This window comes from Hyla sarda, chromosome 2, assembly GCF_029499605.1.
Source record: "Hyla sarda isolate aHylSar1 chromosome 2, aHylSar1.hap1, whole genome shotgun sequence".
In the NCBI taxonomy this organism is placed as follows: Eukaryota; Metazoa; Chordata; class Amphibia; order Anura; family Hylidae; genus Hyla; species Hyla sarda.
The window spans coordinates 178,049,093-178,076,356 of NC_079190.1; positions in this window are offsets into that span (position 1 = coordinate 178,049,093).

Genomic DNA, 27,264 nt, shown 5'->3' on the forward strand with positions numbered 1-27,264 from the left:
TCATTCTGCCTCTATATGTTGTCCTCATGCTTCCAACATGTCCATGCTGTGTCATTAAGCCAATATATGGTCTCCTCATGCTGACAACACCTCCAAGCTATGTCATTCAGCCACTATATGTTGTCCTCATGCTGCCAACATGTCCATACTGTGTCATTAAGCAACTATATGGTCTCCTCATGCTGACAACACCTCCAAGCTGTGTCATTCTGCCACTATATGGTGTCCTCATGCTTCAGCTTCATCCAAGCTGTGCCATTCAGCCACTATATAGTGTCCTCATGCTGCCAACACCTCCACACTGTGCCATTCAGCCACTATATGGTGTCCTCATGCTGCCAACACCTCCATTCTGTGTCATTGAGCCACTATATGGTGTCCTCATGCTTCAGCCTCATCCAAGCTGTGTCATTCAGCCACTATATGGTGTCCTCATGCAGCCAACACCTCCACACTGTGCCATTCAGCCACTATATGGTGTCCTCATGCTGCCAACACCTCCATTCTGTGTCATTGAGCCACTATATGGTGTCCTCATGCTTCAGCCTCATCCAAGCTGTGTCATTCAGCCACTATATGGTGTCCTCATGCTGCCAACACCTCCACACTGTGCCATTCAGCCACTTAGTGGTCTCCTCATGCTGCCAACACCTCCATTCTGTGTCATTCAGCCACTATATGGTGTCCTCATGCTGCCAACACCTCCATTCTGTGTCATTGAGCCACTATATGGTGTCCTCATGCTTCAGCCTCATCCAAGCGGTGTCATTCAGCCACTATATAGTGTCCTCATGCTGCCAACACCTCCACACTGTGCCATTCAGCCACTATATGGTGTCCTCATGCTGCCAACACCTCAATTCTGTGTCATTGAGCGACTATATGGTGTCCTCATGCTTCAGCCTCATCCAAGCTGTGTCATTCAGCCACTATATGGTGTCCTCATGCTGCCAACACCTCCACACTGTGCCATTCAGCCACTACATGGTGTCCTCATGCTGCCAACACCTCCATTCTGTGTCATTGAGCCACTATATGGTGTCCTCATGCTTCAGCCTCATCCAAGCTGTGTCATTCAGCCACTATATGGTGTCCTCATGCTGCCAACACCTCCATTCTGTGTCATTGAGCCACTATATGGTGTCCTCATGCTTCAGCCTCATCCAAGCTGTGTCATTCAGCCACTATATGGTGTCCTCATGCTGCCAACACCTCCACACTGTGCCATTCAGCCACTATATGGTGTCCTCATGCTGCCAACACCTCCATTCTGTGTCATTCAGCCACTATATGGTGTCCTCATGCTTCAGCCTCATCCAAGCTGTGTCATTCAGCCACTATATGGTGTCCTCATGCTGCCAACACCTCAACGCTGTGCCATTCAGCCACTAAATGGTCTCCTCATGCTGCCAACACCTCCACGCTGTCCTTCAGTCACTATATGGTCTCCTGACACTGATGCCACCACCAGGCTCTCATTGTGCTGCAGTGATTCTAAAAGCGATGCCGGTAATCTGCATGTTATTCTGAATAACAGTATTATTTCACTAACCCAGCACACTCCATATGCGTTTTAGAACACAGCAAAGTGTTATATACCCCTATAAAGGCTGTATGTAGGCTAGAAATAGCCTTTTTTAATATAGATTTGCCGCGAAAAAATTCGGATCAAAACAAACTTTTCCGGAAAATTCGGCAAATCGGCCGAATCGAATTTTTTTAAAAGTTCGCTCATCTCTAATTATAATGTAAGATGGGATTTTAATGAAGAGATACTGTAGCCTCACGGTATCTTCTTCTTCTTAAGTATACACAGGATGTGTTTACTTTTGAATGTTTTTATTACACTTGTTATGATCTGAATGTCATAAACATTTATGTTTATGATATGAATGTCCTACATTTTACAACATGCTGCAGTCTACACTGGGTAAGTAAAGCGCGTGTCTTATCGACAACATCATATTCCCTGTCGTCTGATCAGCAGCACAATGATGTGGTGAATCTCCGCCCCTGTGAGCTAGGAATCTTTAATAGTAAACTCAAAACACATGGCCCACAGGGCATAAAACACCCCTCAGAGAGAGGTTCTATGAGTTTTTTCTGTACTGTGAGCAGGACCTGGGTGCTGGAGGGCTTTCATCCCTCTCCGTTCTCACTTTTTATTACCTATCTGTTATGGTCTTGTGGCGTCCTCTATGGGCGCATGTACCAGCGTGTCTGCGGTGCACCATAGGAATAAAGCATGCACCTGCCGTCTCCTGAGAGTAAGGGAGTCGGCAGTTCTTCCGGGCACATACTATCTTGCGTCTGTAGCTGAGGTGGCGTTCTGCTGCCCTGTTTGGTGTGCGTCATCCACTTAGTTTGAAAACCTGCTGTGCTTAGCGCGCGTGCCGACTTCCCTGCTCTGGGGGCGGGGATTGTGATCATGTGATCACTGTTCTTTAACCCCTTAAGGACCAGGCCCATTTTGGCCTTAAGGACCAGACCAATTTTATTTTTGCACTTTCCTTTTTTCCTCCTCGCCTTCTAAAAATCATAACTCTCTTATATTTCCATCCACAGACCCATATGAGGGCTTGTTTTTTGCGTCACCAATTGTCCTTTGTAATTACATCACTTATTTTACCATAAAATGTACGACGCAACCAAACAAATATTTTTTATGTGGGAAAATTGAAAAGAAAACCGCAATTTAGAAAATTTTGGAAGGTTGTGTTTTCACGCTGTACACTTTCCGGTAAAAATGACATGTTTTCTTTATTCTGTGGGTCAATACGATTAAAATGATACCCATGATTATATTCTTTTCTATAATTGTACCGCTTAAAAAAAAATCGCAAACCATTTTAACAAAATTAGTATGTTTGAAATTGCCCTATTTTGACTACCTATAACTTTCTCATTTTTCGGTATATGGGGCGATATGAGGGCTCAGTTTTTAGCGCCATGATCTGTAGTTTTTATCAGTATGACTTTTGCTTAGGTTTTACTTTTTATGAATTTTTTATTAATTTTTTTTTGAATAAAATGTGACAAAAAAGCAGCAATTTGGGGCTTTAAAATTTTTTTTTTACGTTTACGCCGTTCACCGTACGGGATGATTAACAATATATTTTAATAGTTCATACTTTTACGCACGCGGCGATACCAAATATGTGTTTTAATTATTTTCTTTACGCTTTTTTGGGGGTAAAATGGGAAAAACGGACGTTTTACTTTTTTATTGGGGGGGAGGGGATTTTTCGCATTTTTTTACTTTTTAATTTTACAATTTTTTACTTTTTTTTTTTTTTTTTACACTTGTTATGTCCCCATAGGGGACTATTCATAGCAATCAGTTGATTGCTAATACTGTGCAGTGCTATGTATAGGACACAGCACTGCTCAGTATTATTGGTGATCTTTTGCTCTGGTCTGCTCAATCTCAGACCAGAGCAGAAGACCCCGGGAGACGGCCGGAGCCAGGTGAGGGGACCTCCGGCCACCATGCTGGATGATTGGATCCCCGCGCCGGCGCTGCGGGCGATCCGATCATCCATTGAAAGTACCGCAATGCCGCAGATGCCGTGATCTGTATTGATCATGGCATCGGAGGGGTTAATGGCGGACATCGTGCGATCGCGGATGTCCGCCATTATCGGCGGGTCCCGGCTGCTGATAGCGTGCTCGCGATCATGTCGGCGCGTAAATGTACGTCATGGTGTGTTAAGTACCACGTCACCATGATGTACATTTACGTCCATTGTCGTTAAGGGGTTAAGTTTACTTTTTCAGATATTTTTTCTTCTCTTTGCTGCCCCTAAGACTTCTCTTCCAGTCAGTCTGGCAGACCTACATTTTATTATTTGTTTTACGTTTTCTTAACAAGAAGATGGGGATGGGGCTCCCTATTTAAGGCCGGTCTTTTCTCTTCTCTTTCTCTTTCTGAGCCTACAGCTGTGGTGTTTGCCTTGCTGTGCATTCGGCTTGTTGTTTAAGCTCTGTGCTTTCTGCCTTGCGGTGTGTTTCTCTACCTCCCCCCCCCCCCCCCCCAATAAAATTCATTTTCATTAACTTATGTTCTTTAGATGTCTTCCGGAGAATCAAGTGGAGCTCCACGTAAATCTTTGGAGAAAACCAGACATCTCTCCTTTAGGAAGTGTAATATTCCTCTTCCTGATGACAGCGACTTTACCACCTGCAGAGCATGTCTCCCACCACCTCCACTTACTTCTTCGGGCGAACCTAATATCAGAGACATGTATGTCTTGGTGAAAGATTTCGTCACTGGATCCATTAAAGATCTTAAGGATTCTCTTAGCGCACCTAAGAAACGGTCACGCTATAGTAATCCCTTCCCTGCCCCTATGGAGGTGGATAGGCGCGATGATAAAGATTCTTACTCTGGTTCATCTGAAGATGAAGAGGTGGTGGATGTCTCCAGATACTATTTTCCTCAGGAAAAATCTCAAAAATGTATCAGATTTGTGCAGGCTGAGAGCCAGCCAAGCTCTAAAACTGATGCTCCTTCCATGTCAAAAAGACTTAGAGCCTTTCAGATGGATGATGTTCTCTCCGCGCTAATGTCGGCAGAGTGGGAAAGACCGGAAAAAGCTCTGGTTACTTCTAAAACATACACGATGATGTTTCCTATTGAAGAGTCTCAGTCCAGACCTTGGGCCAATCCACCTGGGGTAGATATGGCAATTGCTAAGATGTTTAAGCACACTATTATTCCGTCTGCAGATGGCTCTAATCTCCGTGTTCCTATGGATCATAGGATGGAGGTGGCTTTTAAGCGTAACTATATTTCTGGTTCTAGCCAGAGCTTGGTGGCCATTGCCTTGAGGTAGTGGCTTCATAATCTACAAGAGGACATTAGTTCCGGGGTCCCTAGAGAGGATCTTCTGACTTCTTTTGGGAAAATCAACTTGGTGGTAGATTTCCTTTGTGATGCTTCTTCCCAACAGCTAAAGTTTGGCACTGTAGAAACTTCTAATTGATTGAGGACAACTGGATCTTTATAGGGGTTTATTATAAGCTATACATATAAATACAAAAGGGGGATCCTAACTAATTAAGGGATAGGGGTGCAAGGAAGAGGGGGCAGGAAGTGCTCTCTCTATATCATCATCCTATATGTAACACATATATAGCAGTCATCCACACACATAACCCATACATTGCCCATCCCAAGACATTTCCATGGCCAATCAGAACCGTTACAGTTTATTTGCATTGCAATCAGTCCTTGTCCTTTGATGTCTTCTTGAGTGGGGGATTCTCTTTGTTGTCCCACATTGTGTTGACAGATTTCCACATATGTCCATCCAAGTTTCCTCGAGAACCTCACGTTGTGGGCTGACAGGATGATTTGCAGTCCATTGTATCCCACCCCGCAGGGGCTGGTTTTATGGCTTATATTATTGGAGGTAACAGGAACTGTAGCTCACCTCCATTCTTATCACTCAGGTGCCAGGCTTATCATATGGCTTTGAACAGGATAAAAGCAAATGATTGTCTAATCAGCTGTTTGCCTCAACCACCATTCCTGGAGCCAGTCCTGCCGACACCCTACACCCATTCCATCCATGAAATTCCACTGCATTCCATTATATTTGAGTCCATAAAAAAAACACATCAAAATTATATTGGTGTGGCCAATGTTGGCTCCAACAGGCACCCAGACTATGGTCCTATCCACAGTGGACAGAATAGCGCTTTTGCTGCGACCCTGGCCGGGTGACAGTTCCTCCAAGTTCCAACTTTGTAATATAAATTTTTTTACCAGGCAAGCTTTTTGAGCGTAAATTGGACTCTATCATGGAGGAGCTTTCCGATAGAAAGGGTAAGTCTTTACCCGTAACCCCGTCTTCCTCCAAGAGATATAATCGTAGAAATTCTAATCCAAATAGGGGAACTAGACAAAACAGATACTCCAGCAGTGGTATGGGGTCTAGAACCTCCAGAAGAGGAGGTGAAGCTAAAAGTGCTTCTGAACAAAAGAAGCAAAGCTTTTGACGGGGTCGATACTCCGGTAGGCAGCCGCCTATCTTTCTTTTTTCCTGCATGGGCACAAAGAATAAAGGATACTTGGGTTCTCAAGATAATAGAGTGGTTATTCTCTCCCCCTTCTAGTTTTTACTCAAGAAAGATTTCTTGTGTCTGCCATTTTACAAGAACCACAGCAGGGTTTGCTAGAAAGCTCAATTCTAGAGCTGATATCTTTGGCCGCACTGGAGCCTGTCCCCCTCTTAAAAGAAGGCTAGGGTGTATACTCTCCGCTTTTCCTTGTACCCAAACCTTCAGGGAAACATCACCTTATAATCGACTTAAGGTACTTAAACCGCCACTTTCTTAAAAGAAAGTTCAAAATGGAAACCTTAAGATCTGTTAAGCCTCTACTTTCCAAGGGAGAGTTTATGGCATCCCTAGATCTGAAAGATGCCTAATTTCATATTCCTATCCATCCAGAACACCGGAAATTTCTGAAGATTGCGGTGAGAATCCAAGGCATTCTTTTTCATCTTCAGTTCAAAGTTCTTCCATTCGTCATCACATCAGCTCCCTTTGTGTTCACCAAATGTTCACCATGATGGCGGTTCTCAGATTGTCAGGGATGAGAGTTATCCCATATCTGGACGACTTGCTATTAATAGCCAGTTAAGAGTCGATACTTCTGGATCATGTCAGATTAACACTAGACTTACTCCAGAGCTTGGGTCTTCTGATCAACTGGGAGAAATCAGATTTGACTCCTACAACAACCAAGCAATTTCAGGGATTCATCATCAACTCAAAATAGATTAAGCTGTACCTCTCTGTGGCTAGGAAGTATCGTATCCTAAGAGGATACCGCTTCCTCAGAACACCTCGCGAAGTCTCTCTCAGGACCTTGATGAGCTTCCTGGGTCTCCTGTCCTCTGCAGCAGAAGCTGTACCTTGGTCCCTGTGGCACCTAAGGCCCCTTCAGTTGGACATCATGCACCTTTGGAATCGGACGCTCTCGGACTTGGACTCCCTCCATATTCTCTCATCCAACACCAGACAATCTCTCCATTGGTGGGCCGAGATGCAAGATAAGATGCCTCTAATAGATCCAGCCTTGACAATTGTTACTACAGATGCCTCCGGCTCAGGTTGGGGTGCCCACATGTTGCACGTCACAATTTCTGGGGATTGGAGTCCTGAGGAACTGGCTCTTTCTTCCAACACCAAAGTGTTGAGAGCCATATTTTATGCTCTGAAGCGTTTCGAGCCTCTCCTCTTGAGGAGAGCGGTCTGGATCAAGTTGGACAACATGGCCTCGGTGTTCTATATCAACAAACAGGGAGGTACCAGATCCAGTTCACTTCTTCAGGAAGTGGGAAAGATCTTCAACTGGGCAGAGTCGAGAATAACAAGGTTATCTGCTGTCCACACTTAACCAGAGCCTTATCTACCTCTAAAGCTGAGCGAAGCTCAGTACCTTTAGACCACATTTGCCAGAGTGCTTCTTGGCCCATTCCCATAACTTTCTTTAAGCATTATAAAATGGATAATGTATCTTCTGATAATTTTTTTTGTCAGATCTATTATTGATTCTGCTAACATGTAATCCCACCCTTTATTATGCGATGTAAATTCCCATCATTGTGCTGCTGATCAGACGACAGGGAAGTTAACATTTTAAGTAGTTAATTTGTTTTCCCTTAGTCTGTCAGCAGCACAAGGTTCCCTCCCTTTTCTGTAATAATTTTTTTCTTGCTATATATAACTCATAGTTCCTCTCTCTGAGGGGTGTTTTATGCCCTGTGGGGCATGTGTTTTGAGTTTACTATTAAAGATTCCTAGGTCCTGCAGCTCACAGGGGCAGAGATTCACCCCATTGTTGTGCTGCTGACAGACTAAGGGAAGACAAATTAGCTACTTACATTTTAACTTATATTGACCAATTGCTTTTAGAACCCTACTGGAAGAGATCTTCCCAGTGTACAAGCAGTGTACTTAGTAAAACAAATGGTTAAAGCATGTTGTTTATGTCTGGTGACATAACTTGGACTTTGCTCTAGGTTATGCCATGGTAACAAGGAACAAAGTAAAAATATAATCCACACACAGTGAGCCAAGACGGACTGTGTTATATCACTCTGATAGGTGACTCTTTAAAGTACATTCACACATACAAGTTCTGCTGCAGATTTAAAGACTCGAAGATTTCAGGGAATTTTTTTTCTTCTAATTTTCATCTTACTATCTACTTTTCTAAAGCATTCCTAAAATCTTGCAGTTTTTATTCTGGCCACTAGGTCTTTTAAAACACATTGAGATAATAGAGTTCCATCTTCATATCCATTCACAAAATTACAGATGTTCTTACAATATTACCACACTATTACCTTATTATTATTATTATTATTATTATTATTATTAATTCCTCCCACTCCCACCCCGACTTTGGGGCCTGGGCGCAAAAAAAAAAAAAAATAATTGACTAAGTAAATAAATAAATATATAATAACATTCTACCAATTATTCCATATTTTTTTTCCAATTTTGTAGTCCCTTTTTCCCTTTTTATCCATAGTTGTTCTTTACTTTTCAACATATAGTTGTTCTTTACTTTACTTTCGCCATTCCTCAACAGATGGCCCATTCAGGTTTACCCAATTGCACAATATCACCAACCTGGCATAAAAAAGAGCTCCCAATATTACAGCTGGGACAGTCCTCGGATTCTCTCCCCTATTTTACCTTCTATCTCTACAATGACTTGTTCCCAGTAACTTGCTACTTGGTTACATGCCCAGAGATTATGTAGAAGGTCTGCGTTTTCTAAACTGCATTTCAAACATTTTGATGAATTGTTAACTCATATTTTCTGAAGAAACATCGGTAATAAGTCCCGTGTAAAATTTTAAATTGTATAATTTTATGCTACATGTTACATGATACCTTGTCAATATTGTTACCAATTATTTCCCATGCTTCCTCCTTTGCCCATTTATTTATTTTTTTAACATTCATCATTCCATTTATTCCAATATTTTCATAAAAATGTTTATATAATGTTGATTCTCCCTTTTTTTTTTAGTTTTTGAGACTATCAATTTTAATTAGTGCATCTATAAACTTATGGGGGGACATTTATCAAGGGATTTAGAGCTCTTTTTTTTGCTTACAAAAGTGTTACAAAAAAGTCGCATTAGCACCATAGCAAATTTTGTGCGACTTTTGGCTGTAAGCAAAAAGCTACAAAATGGCCTACGAAAGTAAATTTTATTTTTCACTTTGCAGTGGTCAGGGATTTATCAAGTGCGAAGGTCACATTTCATACTAGAATATTAATACTCATAGCCCCTTAATTTAAGCAAAATAAAAAAAAAAGGCGCCCAGGCTCCCCCACTCCAATGGCAAACACTGCATCCAGCGCTCGCCTCTACCCTTGTGATTAACCCCCGTCTCCATCCCCTGTCCCTAGGGGAGAAAAAACTGAATTACATATGCAACAAAAACTCTCTAGGGAAAGGCCTATAACCCTTTACGTTGTTCACTCCCTGTTTGTGCATAGACTTACAGACCCTCTTTCTCCATCCACTCTATTACCTCCTGAGAGTTTTCAAAGATTGATACTCCTTTCTTGTATTCCACTCTTAATCTAGTGGGAAAAAGAAGAGAGAATGGGATACCTTCTTTAGTGAATCTCCTCTTTACCTCCCTAAATGATGCTCTTTTCTTTTGGGTTTCCCATGAAAATGTTATTTCCATTATACATAATATTCCCCATCTCTCTTGCTTTTTTAAGAATAGTGTTTCTATCTTGAGAGGTATATATTTTAATAAGAACAGTTCAGGGGGAGGGCCTCTCAGTGGTACCTGATGGGCCCTTTCTATACCAAACAACTGGGATAAATTTCATATTCCAATAACCTCCTTTAACCAGTCTGTACAAAAGGTTAGCATGGAAACTGTCCCCTCTACGCCTTCTGAGGGGCCCACTATCCGTATATTACATCGGCGGGATCTATCCTACAAGTCAGTAGGCTTATTCCTCATACTGCTATTGTCTTTTTTGAGATGTCTCATTTCCTCTTCTATACTTCCCACTCTAGCTTCTAATTTGGGTTGATTAATTTCCAACACACCGATCTTTTCCCTCAGCTTATTAAAATCGTGTTGAATTAGGGAGATTTCAGTAGATACTCCCCCCATTTGTTTGTTCAAATCCTCTATTGCCTGATTAGACTTCTTTATTTCAGCTAAGATTTCCATTAACATTTGTGGGCATGGATGCCCCAAGCATTCTTCTGTTTGTTGTTCTCCTATTTCCTCCACTTCAAGTACTAAATACCCCGATCCTGTTTTGACAGGAGAGCTGCCTTTCTGCGTTCTGGTTTTAATGCCCTGTGTTGGGGATTTCCATATTTTATCAATTTTTTCAGATATCCCTTTATCTTTCGGGGGGGAGCTTTCACCAGATCTCCTATTATGAGGTTTAGGTGGCATTTTGTCTATTTACCAAGATTGCATCACACAATTTCAGGGTTCTCTTATCAGATTGCATAAGTTATATATCTAGAGTTGAGCAAACTTACAGTAAATTGGCTCATAGCGAACCTTGCAGCTCGGCTGTTGATTACTTTAGTCTGCATAAAATAGTTCAGCTTTCCAAGGGCTCCAGTTGCCTAGAAAAGGTGGATACAGACTTAGGAGACCTAAGACTGTCATCCTGGACTTTTCCAGGCAACTAGAGCCCTTGGAAAGCTGAACTAATTTACGGAGACTAAAGTAATCAACAGCCGAGCTGCGAGGTTCGCTACGAGCCAATTTACTGTAAGTTTGCTCAACTCTAATTATATCATTAGAAATTACTCCCACTTACTCCTCGATTATCACCTAGCAGCCTAAGCCCCTCCTTCAACTGGAAAGCTGTGTGTTAGGTATATACCCAGGATTCCAGTATCGCTGTTCATATGTCAAAGCTACATTTATACCGCACACTTCATATTCATACAGTCAGATTAATAAAGCATTGAAAAAGCAAGGTGTTGCTGCAAAAGAACAGGGTATTAAATCTATACAACACCTAGTATTGATATTTATATAGAGAAACTGGAATTTCCATCCTCTACTGCTATTATGCTGCACATTTTCAATACCCTCATATTCATACATTCAGACTAATACCACATTGTGTATAGAAAAACGTAGTAGCGACAGGAGGAAAGTGTATGTTAGCAATGGAACATCATATCCTGGTGTATGCACAAATTCAACAGTCCTGACAAAGTCAGAATTCACCAAGCTTTATCATGCAGTCCTGGTGCTGTTATAGTCTCTTGCCTCTATCCATAGTATAAGAAGCTGCTTCCCTGACGTTACTAATTCTTCTCCAGTTGTCTTCTTGAGAGAAGAGGGGAAGAGAAACAATTTCTGGCAAGTCAAATCAGGGGGAGAGAGGGTGAAAAGGGAGGAGGAAGATTCATTTTCAGTCACTATGCTCCGTATTCTTCCTTTGTACTATAATTTTCATAGCTTTCCCTGGTACTGCAGACCGTCGTATCCTGGTCCTCCGTGACCTGCACATCCGCCACTTCCCAAAAGATCTTCTCATACCTCAGTGGGGACACAACCACTGGCATCTGGTAAAGTCCTCTCAGCTGCCGGCTCTCTCTCTCTCCCGCCTGGACATCTGAGGTAGCTTGCGGGGGATTCAGCTCACTCCGCGGACCATCTGCCATAGACTCTGTGGCACGACCCGCAGCCTTCCCCGTCACACTCCCTGGGGCCAGCGGGCGGAGCACGCATCATGCGGCTTCACATCATGCTGCAATCACTCCTCTGGCCACTAGGTCTAATAGCAAGCTGACACTTTCTGTTTTGTAGACAAAGATTCCCTCAGTGTCCCCCTTATCAATACAGACAGGCATACAGAGAAAGATGACCAGAATATACAGTACCAAGAGGATTTGCAAAGTTGTCACGAAAGCATATTCTGTTTTAACACTTTTTTTTTTTTGTCCATATGGAATCCAATAAACAATATCCACAGATGGAATCCAGTAAACAAAAAAAAGTGTTAAAGGAAATCTGTCATCAGTGTCACGTTCACTAACATATCAGTACAGACAGGTAATGCAGGTGACACTGATGACAACCATACTTACCTTGTCCCGTTCCGTGCTATGGTCCCTCTGCTATCTTCCTCCTTTGTTTTCATTCTGGGGCCCACCTAGAGCATGGAGCTTCCTGACGTCACTGCTGCTGCTTCTCTGCTGGGTCCCGCTGCTAGGAAAAACCAGTGGTGACTTAGGGAAGCTCAGTGTCAGCCCTGGAGTGAAAACAACGGAAGAAGATAGCGGGGGGCCAAAGCACGGAACCTGACCAGATAAGTACGGTTGTCATCAGTGTTACCTGCACTACCTATCTGTACCAACAGGTTAGTGCAAGTGACATTGATGACAGATTTCCTTTAAACGAGAATATGCTTTGATGACGACTTTGCAGATTCTCTCATTATGCTTCAAGTAGTCACCTGGAATGCTTTTCCAACAGTCTTGAAAGAGTTCCTGGAAGTGATGAGCACCTTTTTTTGCCTCTCACAAAAACAAGGCAGTTGGTACCAAAAATCTTGAATAATGACTAATTAGACAAACCTCCATTGGTCAGTTGTCCATTCCTTGTGTTTCTTGGCCCAAGCAAGTCTCTGTCTTCGTGTTCCTTAGTAATAGTTTCTCTGCAGCAATTTAACCATAAAGACCTGATTATCTCTGTCTCCTGTATAGAGTTAAAGGGGTACTCTGCCCCTAGACATCTGATCCCCTATCCATGGTATTTACAAATGTATTCTGCTTTTGGAAACTTTATACATGCTTTAAAGTGTAGGGGTTTCTTCCCAGAAAATTCACATGATTTATGGAGTGGTTTTCAGAAAAGACGAGTGATTTTGGATGAAATGTAGGGAACACGTCTCTTTTCCCAAAAACCATGCCCATTTTGTGGTTTTTTTTTTCACTCAGTGTTTCTGATTCTGTCTGTTTTTTTTCTGTTGCACATTCACAGAATTTAGGCGCAAAACCCGACAAAAAGAGTTGGAATATTGTTAGTTAACGAGGGCCATTGTGTAGCTGGATTGTAGGTTGATACATTTACAAAAGGTGATGTTCAGAGCTATATCCCCCATTTCCTCCCTGCACAATGACCTCTGCACAGGTCACAAAGCATGCCTAGAAAACTGTTCCATAGGGTCCCCTATAGTCTATTGCGGTGTTTCCCAATCAGAGTGCCTTCGGCTGTCCAGCATTCTGGGAGTTGTAGTTTTGCAACAGCTGGAGGCACCCTGGGTGGGAAACACTGGTCTATTGTTTGCTATGTCCATCGGGGCTGCTGAAAAGCATATTTATAAATGCTGCTCAGAAAAATCATTTAAATATGGCTGCCCCAATAATAATGTACAAAAAAATTATGTAGAAAAAAAAAACAAATTACAAAATAGACACAGCTAAAAAAAAAAAAGAATGTTTCAATACCTGGCTCTCAGTAAAAACATATCTAGGGAACGCTTTCCCTTTGGGATTTAAAGTAGAAGTAAAGGATAGTGATCATGCAGGTTTTAGGTATTGGACACTATTGAATGTCTGTTACCACTGCAGTACTGTTGCTCATTTAAAGCCACAATAATTTCAACAATTTGTACAATCTAGTACTATTTAGTTTTACAGGTTTGTAGACCTTTTTACAAAGTGGAAAGCCTGAAAAGAAACATTAATTTAACCCCTTCACGACGAGCGACGTACATGTACGGCGCCGCGAAGTGTCACTTGGCGCGCGGCGACGTACATGTACGTCGCGGGGTTCCGGGAGCGCCGCGTCACCGGTAGCGGTGATCGGGCCGGGATGACTGCTGTTATCTAACAGCAGGCATCCCGGCACATCGCTGAGGGGGGTCCTGAGACCCCCCCATGACTGCGATGCGCGCAAATCGCAGGTCAATTCAGACCTGCGATCTGCGCGATTCCGGGTCATACGGGTCACTGGTGACCCGGTGACCCGGAAAATAAGAGGGATCGTAGGTGTCCGAGACACCCTAGATCCCCCTAAAGGGATAGGAGTTTGGTGGCAGGGTTGCCACCCCTCCTATCCCTGCTATTGGTCGGCCGAGCGACCGACCGATAGCAGACCGGGGGAGGGGGGGTTAAAGTTCGGTTCCCCCGCTTTGCCCACCTATCGGTGTCCGGGCAAAACGGGGGAACCGTCCAGGGAGGGTCGGCGCCGAAGGTCCCTACCTGGATCCCGGATCGCGATCCTCCATGCGGGGATCCCCCACGTGCGGCGGCGGCGGCTTCCGGGTCCTGCTAGGTGAGTTGTTGCCTAGCAACATCCGGAGGGCCACAGTTTACAGTGGTCTCTAAACCGTGGCCCTCCAGATGTTGCAAAACTACAACTCCCAGCATGCCCAGACAGCTGTTTGCTGTGTGGGCATGCTGGGACTTGTAGTTTTGCAATATTTAGAGGGGTTCAGGTTGTAGATCACTAAGTGGTCTCAAACTGTAGCCCTCCAGATGTTGCAAAACTACAACTCTCAGCATGCCCAGACAGCAGTTTGCTGTCTGGGCATGCTGAGAGTTGTAGTTTTGCAACATCTGGAGGGCCACAGTTTTGAGACCACTGGACAGTGATTTACAACTTGAACCCCTCTAAATCTTGCAAAACTACAACTCCCAGCATTCAGGAACAGCATAAGGCTGTCTTGGCATGCTGGGAGTTGTACTTGCGTGCCTCCAGCCATTGCATAACTACATCTCCCAGCATGCCCTTCCGCAATCAGTACATGCTGGGAGTTGCAGTTTTGCAACAGCTGGAGGCACACTGGTTGGAAAATACTGAGTTAGGTCATAGAACCTAACTCAAGGTTTTCCAGACAGTGTGCCTCCAGCTGTTGCAAAACTACAACTCCCAGCATGCATGGTCTGTCAGTGCATGCTGGGAGTTGTAGTTTTGACCCCCCTCCCGTGTGAATGTACAGGCTACATTCACACTGGCGGCAGATTACAGTGAGTTCCCCGCTGCAAATTTGAGATGCGGCAAATTTTCCGCCGCAGCTCAAACTCCTAGCGGGAGACTCAGTGTAATCTGCCGCCAGTGTGAATGTAACCTAAAAACACTACACTACACTAACATAAAATAAAGAGTAAAACACTACATATACACACGTACACTGCCCCCCCCCCCCCCCCCACTCCAATAAAAATGAAAAACATATTGTACGGCAGTGTTTCTAAGATGGAGCCTCCAGCTGTTGCAAAACAAAAACTCCCAGCATTTCTGGACAGCAATTGACTGTCCAAGCATGCTGGGAGTTTAGCAACAGCTGGAGGCGCCCTGTTTGGGAATCACTGGCGTAGAATACCCCTATGTCCACCCCTATGCAAGTCCCTAATTCAGGCCTCAAATGCACATGGCGCTCTCACTTTGGAGCCCTGTCGTATTTCAAGGCAACAGAATAGGGTCACATATGGGGTATCGCCGTACTCGGGAGAAATTGCCTAACAAATTTTGGGGGGCTTTTTCTCCTTTTACCCCTTATGAAAAGGAACAGTTGGGGTCTACACCAGCATGTTAGTGTAAAAAAATAAACATTTTTACACTAACATGCTGGTGTTGCCCTATACTTTTCATTTTCACAAGAGGTAAAGGGAAAAACGCCCCCCAAAATTTGTAACACAATTTCTCCCGAGTACGGAGATACCCCATATGTGGGTGCAAAGTGCTCTGGGGGCGCACAACAAGGCCCAGAAGGGAGAGTGCGCCATGTACATTTGAGGTGATTTGCACAGAGGTGGCTGATTGTTACAGCGGTTCTGACAAATGCAAAAAAAAAAAACACACCCACATGTGACCCCATTTTGAAAACTACACCCCTCACGGAATGTAATAAGGGGTGCAGTGAGAATTTACACCCCACAGGTGTCTGACGGATCTTTGGAACAGTGGTCCGTGAAAATGAAAAATTTTGCACAGCCCACTGTTCCAAAGATCTGTCAGACACCAGTGGGGGGTAAATGCTCACTGTACCCCTCATTACATTCTGTGAGGGGTCTAGTTTCCAAAATGGTATGCCATGTGGGGGTTATTTTGCTGTTCTGGCACCATAGGGGCTTCCTAAATGCGACATGCCCCCCGAGCAAAATTTGCTCTCAAAAAGCCAAATATGACGCCTTCCCTTCTGAGCATTGTAGTTCGCCCGTAGTGCACTTCAGGTCCACTTATGGGGTATCTCCATACTCAGAAGAGATGGGGTTACAAATTTTGGGGGGTCTTTTCTGCTATTAACCCTTGCAAAAATGTGAAATTTGGGGGGAAACCCACATTTTAGTGAAATTATTTTTATTTTTTTACATATGCAAAAGTCGTGAAACACCTGTGGGGTATTAAGGCTCACTTTATCCCTTGTTATGTTCCTCAAGGGGTCTAGTTTCCAAAATGGTATGCCATGTGTTTTTTTTTTGCTGTTCTGGCACCATAGGGGCTTCCTAAAGGTGACATGCCCCCCAAAAACCATTTCAGAAAAACGTACTCTCTAAAATCCCCTTGTCGCTCCTTCGCTTCTGAGCCCTCTACTGCGCCCGCCGAACACTTTACATAGACATATGAGGTATGTGCTTACTCGAGAGAAATTGGGCTACAAATATAAGTATACATTTTCTCCTTTTACCCCTTGTAAAAATTGAAAAATTGGGTCTACAAGAACATGCGAGTGTAAAAAATGAAGATTGTGAATTTTCTCCTTCACTTTGCTGCTATTCCTGTGAAACACCTAAAGGGTTAAAACACTTACTGAACACTTACATTTTGAATACTTTGGGGGGTGCAGTTTTTATAATGGGGTCATTTATGGGGTATTTCTAATATGAAGACCCTTCAAATCCACTTCAAACCTGAACTGGTCCCTGAAAAATTGCGAGTTTGAAAATTTTGTGAAAAATTGGAAAATTGCTGCTGAACTTTGAAGCCCTCTGGTGTCTTCCAAAAGTAAAAACTCGTCAATTTTATGATGCAAACATAAAGTAGACATATTGTTTATGTGAATCCAAAAAAAAAATTATTTGGAATATCCATTTTCCTTACAAGCAGAGAGCTTCAAAGTTAGAAAAATGAAATTTTTTTAATTTTTTCATCAAATTTTGGAATTTTTCACCAAGAAAGGATGCAAGTTACCACAAAATTTTACCACTAAGTTAAAGTAGAATATGTCACAAAAAAACAATCTCAGAATCAGAATGATAACTAAAAGCATTCCAGAGTTATTAATGTTTAAAGTGACAGTGGTCAGATTTGCAAAAAAGGGCTTCGTCCTAGAGGTGAAAATGGGCTCCGTCCTTAAGGGGTTAAGCATAACCTTGTATTGCTGGTTGGTGTGGGTTTCAAGTTGGATTAAATTCTGGCCCATTAATGGGCCTGTGAAATCCAGAGACAACCTCATTAAAAGTGTTTTGGAACCAATCAATTGCCACTAGGGACAACAATAAAAAAAAATAACTATTGAAATATAATGTTATAACAAGGGGGCAATTATAAGATCATAGTTTTAAGATAAAGTTAAAGGGCAATTCCCCTAAAAACCAAAAGTGGCAGCCTTATATCTGTTCTTTTTATTGCTGCTTTATCACTAAATTTTAGATCCATCACAGCCAACCTGTACTCATATAAAAAAAAAAGAAATCTGACATGTTTATCCAATTTATCTAGCGTTTATGAGCAAACAGAGCCATGCACCTAACAACTCTATGAAGGAGATTTATCAAGCTCCGTAGTAGATTATTTTTTTTTGCATAAAAAATGTTGCACGTACTTGCACACGTGCGACTTTTCTATACATTCTGCGACTTTTTGATTTCTGCTTATTCCACAGCACCTTTCTGAAATCTGTAGTCATTTTTTTTTTTTTTTTTTACTTTGCAGTGGTCATATATTTATCAAAATGCCATAGTCACTATTAACATGCATATGTCTACAGAAAATGGACATTAACACCCACTTTAACAACTGGTCTTGTTCTGCATCATGAAACAACGCTACTGCATTAATGTTAATTATAGAAAAAATGTATTATATAACTATTAATTTTAAGGTTGAAAATATACACTGCACACCTTGTTTTGGACACGTACATGCTGGCGTACCCACTAAATTAAAACATTTCTGTTGTGTTAAAACAGAATAAGGCACAAAATAATTGTGTAATAATTTTAACAGGCTACGTAAATAACCCATATGTGGGACGAAATGTTTTCCTTAAAAAAAATAAACATCCATAGTAATACAGCTTCATGCACATTTTGGGGTGGGTCACGTATCGAGCTGTTTTTTTTTGTGGCTTCACTATTGTTTATGTGCCTGTTGGTGCTGCGCTGCCTTCCTTCCTGACGTTAACTCCCGCCTCAGCGCAGAAACGCAAGACTCCGTTCCATTGAAGTGAATGGAGCCAAGTTGTATTACCACACACAACCTGAGGACAGGTATGTTGTTGTATTTGCAAGTAAATAGCTCAGTATTTCTATTCCTGGATAATCCCTATAAGAAGAATAGATTCTGATCAAGCACTGCTAAAAGCTTGATGTCTATTGCAATCCTTTAAAATAATACTACAACGAAGACAACACCACCACCATGCTACACAAACTTCAGACTAATCGGATGCGCTATGAGCATGTGCGCGCCCTTAATCACCGATGGATGAATGGCTGCTGCTGAATCTTTTTATAGTGTTTATAAGGGAGAGTATGGTGACACTTGTGAGACACAGCGCTGTTTTCCAGGTGTTATTTTTTGAACAGATGCGCGGGAGGTCACTGCACAACAAGAAGCAGTCTATATGAAGGAGAACTGGTGCAGGTCAGTGCTGTTTTTGGCTGAATTTGCAGGTCTAAGCCAGGCTGTAAGCAGCATCAAGGTAAGGACAGATGTAGGGAAAATCTGTCACATTTGTGTGGATTTTGTTGTAAACTTTTGTGGCTTTTGGTGTGGTATAAGCATAATAATAAATGTGTTTAAACATCCGTAGTTGCAACAGTGCATCCCCGTTAAAGTCAATGGGGAAAAACTGCAATAAATTCACAGCATATCTGCAAACTTTCCACACGAGTGACCATAACCTTACATCACCAGTGCCAAACCAGAAGCCTTGCATCACTATTTCAAAGCCAAATCAGGAATGGACCCTAAACATCGAAATGTAATAATTTCTTCTAATTCTATGCTATGCATCCAGCCCTATTTTTGGTTTCAAAACAAACCAAATCTGCAGTGTGTGAATAAGGCCTTAAGAGGTTACATGTAAATGAGGTTTACCAAGGCAAACCAATTAGCACTTATCCCTTTTAAACAAATATTCTTTATCCAGCTCATGTTTTCAGAATTCTATATAGAGGTGTTATGAGTAATGTTTACTTAGTGTGGCAGTGCTAAATTGGCTGCCCTCAACACGGGCCATAGTGACCATACAGTGATAATGACATATGGCTTACCATTCTTTTTTTACAGCTTTTTTTAAATCTACAATTATTGACATAAATTAATAGCTCAGATTTATTAATCTGCCTTAAACCCAAACTATCTGGTTTCCTATAACAACCAATTACAGCTCAGCTTTCATTTTTTTAGGAGCTTGTTAAGATATGAAAGCTGAGCTGTGATTAGTTATTTTAAATGTCAGTTTAGTCTTCACCGTTCTGTGATTTCATCTCAGGCAGGAATACTATTTCTCTAGTAATGCTGATCATTGCTGGACTAGACCACAGTGACGTTGTATCCATAGTGATGTCACATATGTTAGCAGTCAGGAGGCAGTAGGATGCTCTGTTTATACTGTCTGGCAGCTACATTGTTTATGTAGTCATAGTGCACTGTCGGCTTCAGTGCATATCAGGGAACGTATTGGCATATACACTGCATAAAAAGGAAGTAGCGTCTGCATTCTATCTGGTGCATGCTGTCTGGCAGGCATTCTTTACCTGAGAAGGCACTGATCCTCAGAAGGCACTGTTTATACAGACAGCTATTAAAGGGCTATTACAGATTTTTTTCTTCAGCCTTTTAACCCATTATGCCAAGTTATAATACTGTGTAATATTCTTCTATTAACTTTCATGCATGGCACACCTGGAAGTGCTGTAGTCAGGGCCGGCGTTAAGGCGGGGCAACCCGAGCATTTGCCCAGGGACCCCATCCCCCTATACTGCCAACGTAATGTGGGGGGGAACTATACTGCCAACCTAATGGGGGGTAACTATACTGCCAGCCCAATGTGGGCGAACTATACTGCCAACCTAATGTGGGGGAACTACAACCTAATGTGGGGGGGTGGAAGAGAGAGAGAGAACCTAATGTGGGGGGGAACTATACTGGCAACTTAATGTGGGGGAACTACAACCCTGCACCTTTCGGTAAAAACAACACACTATATCTATTTTCTAGGTCCATACAGTTACAGCAATACCCAATTTATATAGGTTTTTTTCAACTACTTTAGTTTTTGTACAAAAATGAGTATGCTTAAAATTGTACTATTCTGACCCTTATAACTCTTTTATTTTTCTTTATATAGGGATGCATTTTTTTGCACTGTGATTTGTAGTTTTTATCGGTACTATTTTTGTTTTGATGAAACTTTTCAAATGCTTTTGATATTTTTTATTGTATTTGAAGTGACCAAAAATGTGCAAATCTGGTCAGTGCACTATTACAACTTTTGGGGCCCCACTTTTGATTTTGCCGAGGGCCACGCTAAGCCTAAAACCGGCCCTGGCTGTAGTGCAAGTCTTCTTATTTTACTGTTGTCTCTGACCTTTCCCAGCATTCCATGCTACCAGAGACAATATTTCAAAAGTCTCATGGTCTTCAAGGTTGTGTGGCTATTCTGCAGTGGATGGGTAGACAGCAGGATGGAAGGGACTTAAAGGGGTTATCCAGAAATAGAAAAACAGAGCTAATATCTTTCAAAAAACTCTCCCTGTCTGTCTCCAGGTTGGATGTGGTTCTGCCGCTCAATTCCATTAAAGTGAATGGAGCCAAGTTGTAATACCACACACAACCTGGGGACAGATGTGGAGCTGTTTTTGACAGAAATTAGCTCTGTTTTTCTATTCTTGGATAACCCCTTTAATGAAGTTATGCTGTCCACCCACCCACTGCAGCATAGCTGGGAAAGGTCAGAGACCCTGAAGCTTTTCCTACCTCTATTATAAAGTATATACTGCTCAGACTCCAACCTCACCTTTTTTTTAATTTTTTTATATCAACTGGCTCCAGAAAGTTATTTCAATAGCAATAGGTTACTCTCATGTGTGAACTGAGTCATTCAGTATATAGCAGCTCCATCACAGGTAAACGGTGCTATAGTACACCATCTATACAAGCTTAGTGAGATATACCTGGATAGTATGCGGCGAGCAAATACTTATATGAATGAATGGTGAATTACTCACGACCACCATGTTCAGGTCTTCTTTCAGATGTCTTTTTTATTTACATGATTTCTTTTTGATCACATTAGATATTTTCCTTCAAACATATAGGAAAACTTCATGGGGTACGATGGTTTACATCCCAAGAGGGTAAAATGACAAATACCTCAGCTCCAGCCTGCCACGCTACATTGCGGGGAACAACCCCTTAATCATGCGCATGATTAAGGGATTGTTCCCCGCAACGTAATTATTCCAGTACTTATCAGCTGCTGAAGTTGAGTTGTTCATTTCTGTCTGACCACAGTGCTCTCTGCTGACACCTCTGCTTGTCTCAGGAACTGTCCAGAGTAGGAGCAAATCCCCATAGCAAATCTCTAATGCTCCGGGCAGTTCCTGAGACAAGCAGAGGTGTCAGCAGAGAACACTGTTGTCAGAAAGAAAAGGACAACTCAACTTCAGCAGCTGATAACTACTGGAAGAATTAAGATTTTTTAATAAAAGTAATTTACCAATCTGTTTAACTTTCTGGAGCCAGTTGATATATAAAAAAAAAAGTTTTTCCCTGGAATACCTCTTTAACTCCTTACTTGAAGGCGATCCTATACCACCCACTATGCTTTGTTTTGTTCTCTGACTTTAATCCCAAAGCCAGAAATGGACTATGCTATTACAAGCCTATCGTCCTCCTCAACTCAGACCTATACATGTATATTAGCAAACAGACTCGGGTTAGCACATTTTAAACATTTCTCTTTGCTAATGATGTGTTACTTACCATAACCTCACTTCACACTACATATTTCTCTAAATACTACTTTGAGGGACTATGGTGTAGGGACTATGGTGTGCTGTCTGGCTCTAAAGTCAATACCAATAAGACAGAAGTACCAATGGTGTTCCCATTCCTTGACTTCCTGATACCACATCCTCCTGACCCCCTCATATTCTTTTTTCTATCTAACTATCGTAATTTTCCCTTCTAATTAAATAGCAAACCTGCAATCTTTCCCTTTTGGGGTATATTTTGATTATTAACCCCTTCAGGACCAAGCCCATTTTGGCCTTAAGGACCAGAGCGTTTTTTGCACATCTGACCACTGTCACTTTAAACATTAATAACTCTGGAATGCTTTTAGTTATCATTCTGATTCCGAGATAGTTTTTTCGTGACATATTCTACTTTAACATAGTGGTAACATTTTTGTGGTAACTTGCATCCTTTCCTTGTGAAAAATCCTAAAATTTGATGAAAAATTTGAAAATTTTGCATTTTTCTAACTTTGAAGCTCTCTGCTTGTAAGGAAAATGTATATTACAAATAAAAAAAATTTTTATTCACATATACAATATGTCTACTTTATGTCTGCATCATAAAAGTGACGAGTTTTTACTTTTGGAAGACACCAGAGGGCTTCAAAGTTCAGCAGCAATTTTCCAATTTTTCACAAAATTTTCAAACTCACTATTTTTGAGGGACCAGTTCAGGTTTGAAGTGGATTTGAAGGGTCTTCTTATTAGAAATACCCCACAAAAGACCCCATTATAAAAACGACACCCCCCAAAGTATTCAAAATGACATTCAGTGATCATTTTAACCCTTTAGGTGTTTCACAGGAATAGAAGCAAAGTGAAGGAGAAAATTCACAATCTTCATTTTTTACACTCGCATGTTCTTGTAGACCCAATTTTTAAATTTTTACAAGGGGTAAAAGGAGAAAATGTATACTTATATTTGTAGCCCAATTTCTCTCGAGTAAGCACATACCTCATATGTCTATGTAAAGTGTTCGGCGGGCGCAGTAGAGGGCTCAGAAGGGAAAGAGCGATAAGGGGATTTTGGAGAGTACGTTTTTCTGAAATGGTTTTTGGGGGCATGTTGCATTTAGGAAGCCCTTATGGTGCCAGAACAGCAAAAAACCCTCACATGGCATACTATTTTAGAAACTAGACCCCTTGAGGTACGTAACAAGGAATAAAGTGAGCCTTAATACCCCACAGGTGTTTCACGACTTTTGCATATGTAAAAAAAAATTATTTTTTTTCACTAAAATGTGTGTTTCCCCCCAAATTTCACATTTTTCCAAGGGTTAATAGCAGGAAATACCCCCCAATATTTGTAACCCCTTCTCTTCTGAGTATGGAGGTACCCCATAAGTTGACCTGAAGTGCACTATGGGTGAACTACAATGCTCAGAAGAGAAGGAGTCATATTTGGCTTTTTGAGAGCAAATTTTGCTCGGGGGGCATGTCGCATTTAGGAAGCCCCTATGGTGCCAGAACAGTAAAAAATACCCACATGGCATACCATTTTGGAAACTAGACCCCTTGAGGAATGTAATAAGGAATAAAGTGAGCCTTATTACCCCACAGGTGTTTCATGACTTTTGCATATGTAAAAAAATAAAAAAAAAATTCCACTAAAATGTGTGTTTCCCCCCTAATTTCACCTTTTTGCAAGGGTTAATAGCAGAAAATACTCCCCAAAATTTGTAACCCCATCTCTTCTGAGTATGGAGGTACCCCATAAGTTGACCTGAAGTGCACTATGGGCAAACTACAATGCTCAGAAGAGAAGGAGTCATATTTGGCTTTTTGAGAGCAAATTTTGCTCGGGGGGCATGTCGCATTTAGGAAGCCCCTAAGGTGCCAGAACAGCAAAAAAAAACACACATGGCATACCATTTTGGAAACTAGACCCCTTGAGGAACGTAACAAGGGGTACAGTGAGCATTTGCCCCCCACTGGTGTCTGACAGATCTTTGGAACAGTGGGCTGTACAAGTTTTCATTTTCATGGATCACTGTTCCAAAGATCCGTCAGACACCTGTGGGGGGTAAATTCTCACTGCACCCCTCATTACATTCCGTGAGGGGTGTCGTTTCCGAAATGGGGTCACATGTGGGGTTTTGTTTTTTTTGCGTTTGTCAAAACCGCTGTAACAATCAGCCACCCCTGTGCAAATCACCTCAAATGTACATGGTGCGCTCTCCCTTCTGGGCCTTGTTGTGCGCCCCCAGAGCACTTTGCGCTCACATTTTGGGTATCTCTGTAGTCGGGAGAAATTGCGTTACAAATTTTGGGGGGCTTTTTTCCCTTTTACCTCTTGTGAAAATGTAAAGTATAGGGCAACATCAGCATGTTAGTGTAAAAAATAAAAAAAATTTACACTAACATTCTGGTGTAGACCCCAACATTTCCTTTTCATGAAGGGTTAAAGAAGAAAAAGCCCCCCCAAACCTTGTAACGCAATTTCTCCCGAGTACAGCGATACCCCATATGTCGCCCTAAACTGTTGCCCTGAAATACGACAGGGCTCCAAAGTGAGAGCGCCATGTGCATTTGAGGCCTAAATTAGGGATTTGCATAGGGGTGGACATAGGGGTATTCTACGCCAGTGATTCCCAAACAGGGTGCCTCCAGCTGTTGCAAAACTCCCAGCATGCCTGGACAGTCAATGGCTGTCCGACAATACTGGGAGTTGTTGTTGTTTTTCAACAGCTGGAGGCTCTGCTTTGGAAACAGTGGTGTACCGGACGTTCTTATTGGGGGAGGGGGGCTGTGTAAGGGTATGTGTATATGTAGTGTTTTTAACTTTTTATTTTATTTTGTGTTAGTGTAGTGTAGTGTTTTTAGGGTACAGTCACATGGGCGGGGGATTACAGCGAGTTTCCCAGCGCAAAATTTGCTGCATCTCAAGATGCGAGAAACCCACTGTAAAAGCCTCGCCCATGTGAATGTACCCTGTACATTCACGGGGGTGGCGGGGCGGGGGGGGGAGGGGGGGGCTTGCATCAGCTGTTGCAAAACCACAACTCCCAGCATGCATGGTCTGTTAGTGCATGCTGGGAGTCATAGTTTTGCAACAGCTGGAGGCACACAGGTTAGGAAACACTGAGTTAGAAACAGACAATGTTTCCCAACCAGTGTGTCTCCAGTTGTTGCAAAACTACAACTCCCAGCATGCCCAGACAGCTGAAGGGCATGCTGGGAGTTGTAGTACGGCAACATCTGAAGGGCCAGATGTTGCTGAACTAAAACTCCCAGCATGCCTGGACAGTCAGTGCATGCTGGGAGTTGTAGTTTTGCAACAGCTGGAAGAGCACAGATTGGAGACCATTATACAATGGTCTCCAAACTGAGGCCCTCCAGATGTTGCAAAACTACAACTCCCAGCATGCCCAGACAGCCAAAGGCTGTCTAGGCATGCTGGGAGTTGTAGTTTTCAGACTCCTAGAAGCAGCAGTGAAGATCTTCACTGCTGCCTCTGAGGACTACATACTTACCCGTCGCTGCTCCTCCACGTGGCTGGTCCACAGGGACCAATCACAGTGATCGCTGACCAGGACCATCAATTGATGGTCCTGGGGGTGAAGCAGAAGTTGTCCCCTGCTGGAAACAGCGGGACTTCTGCCAGTTAACCCGTGCGATGCTGCGCATCGCCGGGTTAACTGCATGTCATTTATAAACGCCGGTATGCGCGAACGCACTGCACAACCCGGCGTTTATATATGACATTCTGCGGGAAGGGGTTAAAATGTCTCTTCTCCCGAAACTCTTGTACCTTTTTGAGCCCCTCCTGGTAAGGCCCCTCTGGCTGACTTACACTCCCTGCAAATTTCATTTGGAACGCATAGAAGCACAGAATACCTGTCAGTTATTCCTGCTACCATGGGTCAGAAAGGTTGCAGTACTAGACTTGCTTCATTACTACTGAGCTATCTGTGGTGGCCCAGTACGGGATGGTGTTTCCCCGTACCTTTCCTGGCATGTCAGGCAGTGTCCCCAGGGGCCTTCAGCTGTTTCCTCCATGTAAATATGTTGTGTATTATATTGTGTGTTGTATCTTTAATAAATGTGATTGTTACCCAGGAGGTACTAGTGACCAGCTGACCCCAAAGGTGACCTATGGGCTCCCTGCTAGTCTCCCCATATAAACCCTGGGTGGAGCTAGCTTATGTCTCTTGTTCCCGAGGACCAGTGCAGTCAAGTCGTCTTAGTGTATGTGTCCAGAACATTTGAGGCCTTAAGTCAAGTCTTGCAGCTACAAGTCAAGTCCTGCAGCTACAAGTCAAGTCCTGCAGCTACAAGTCAAACCTTGTCCTCCCTACCTACAGTGGAGACCCTTTCACCCTGAGGGATTTCAAGGAAAGGATCCAGAGTTTGTTTGTCTTTTATTTTTTCCCTCCTTATCAACAGATGCAATTGCTCATAGGACAACTACAAGGACCAGCATTATAGGAAGTCCGCACCTGGCCAGCCTCTGAGAAGGCGACTGTAGAGCAGATCTTTGAAGGACTGCACTAAGTATTTGAGTCACATTCTCCCTCAGAGGTACATCTCTGGCTGTATGAAAGGCGACAGACCTTGAGAGCATATGCCGTCGCTCTACAAAATGCCCTAGAGACTGTCCAAAAACTAGACGGTTTAACTCCTGAGCAGGGCAATAAAGTGTTACTAGACAGATTTGTTGATGGGGCTCATAATAAGTGGGATAAAGCCCAGCTGAGAATGTTAGTGGTCCAAAACCCCAACATGTCATTCTCCGCTTTCAAGAGACTGGCTATCCAAATGATTGAGTCCGGGACTGAGTTAGAGGGAGCTTGTCCACCTGTCAAAGAACCACTAGAAGCAGTAGCTAGACCTATACCACCATCACCAGCCCCCGCCCCAGTGTCACCTGCTTGCCACTCACCACCATCTCGGATTTAGGTAAGACACTGAACTGTTGACTAAGGCTGTGAAGGAGTTTGCCACTCCACCTGACCGTGAACCACCCCTCCATAGAAAACCTACCCTTGCTCCTGCTCCCTGCAATTTCAACCCCCACAACCCTCCA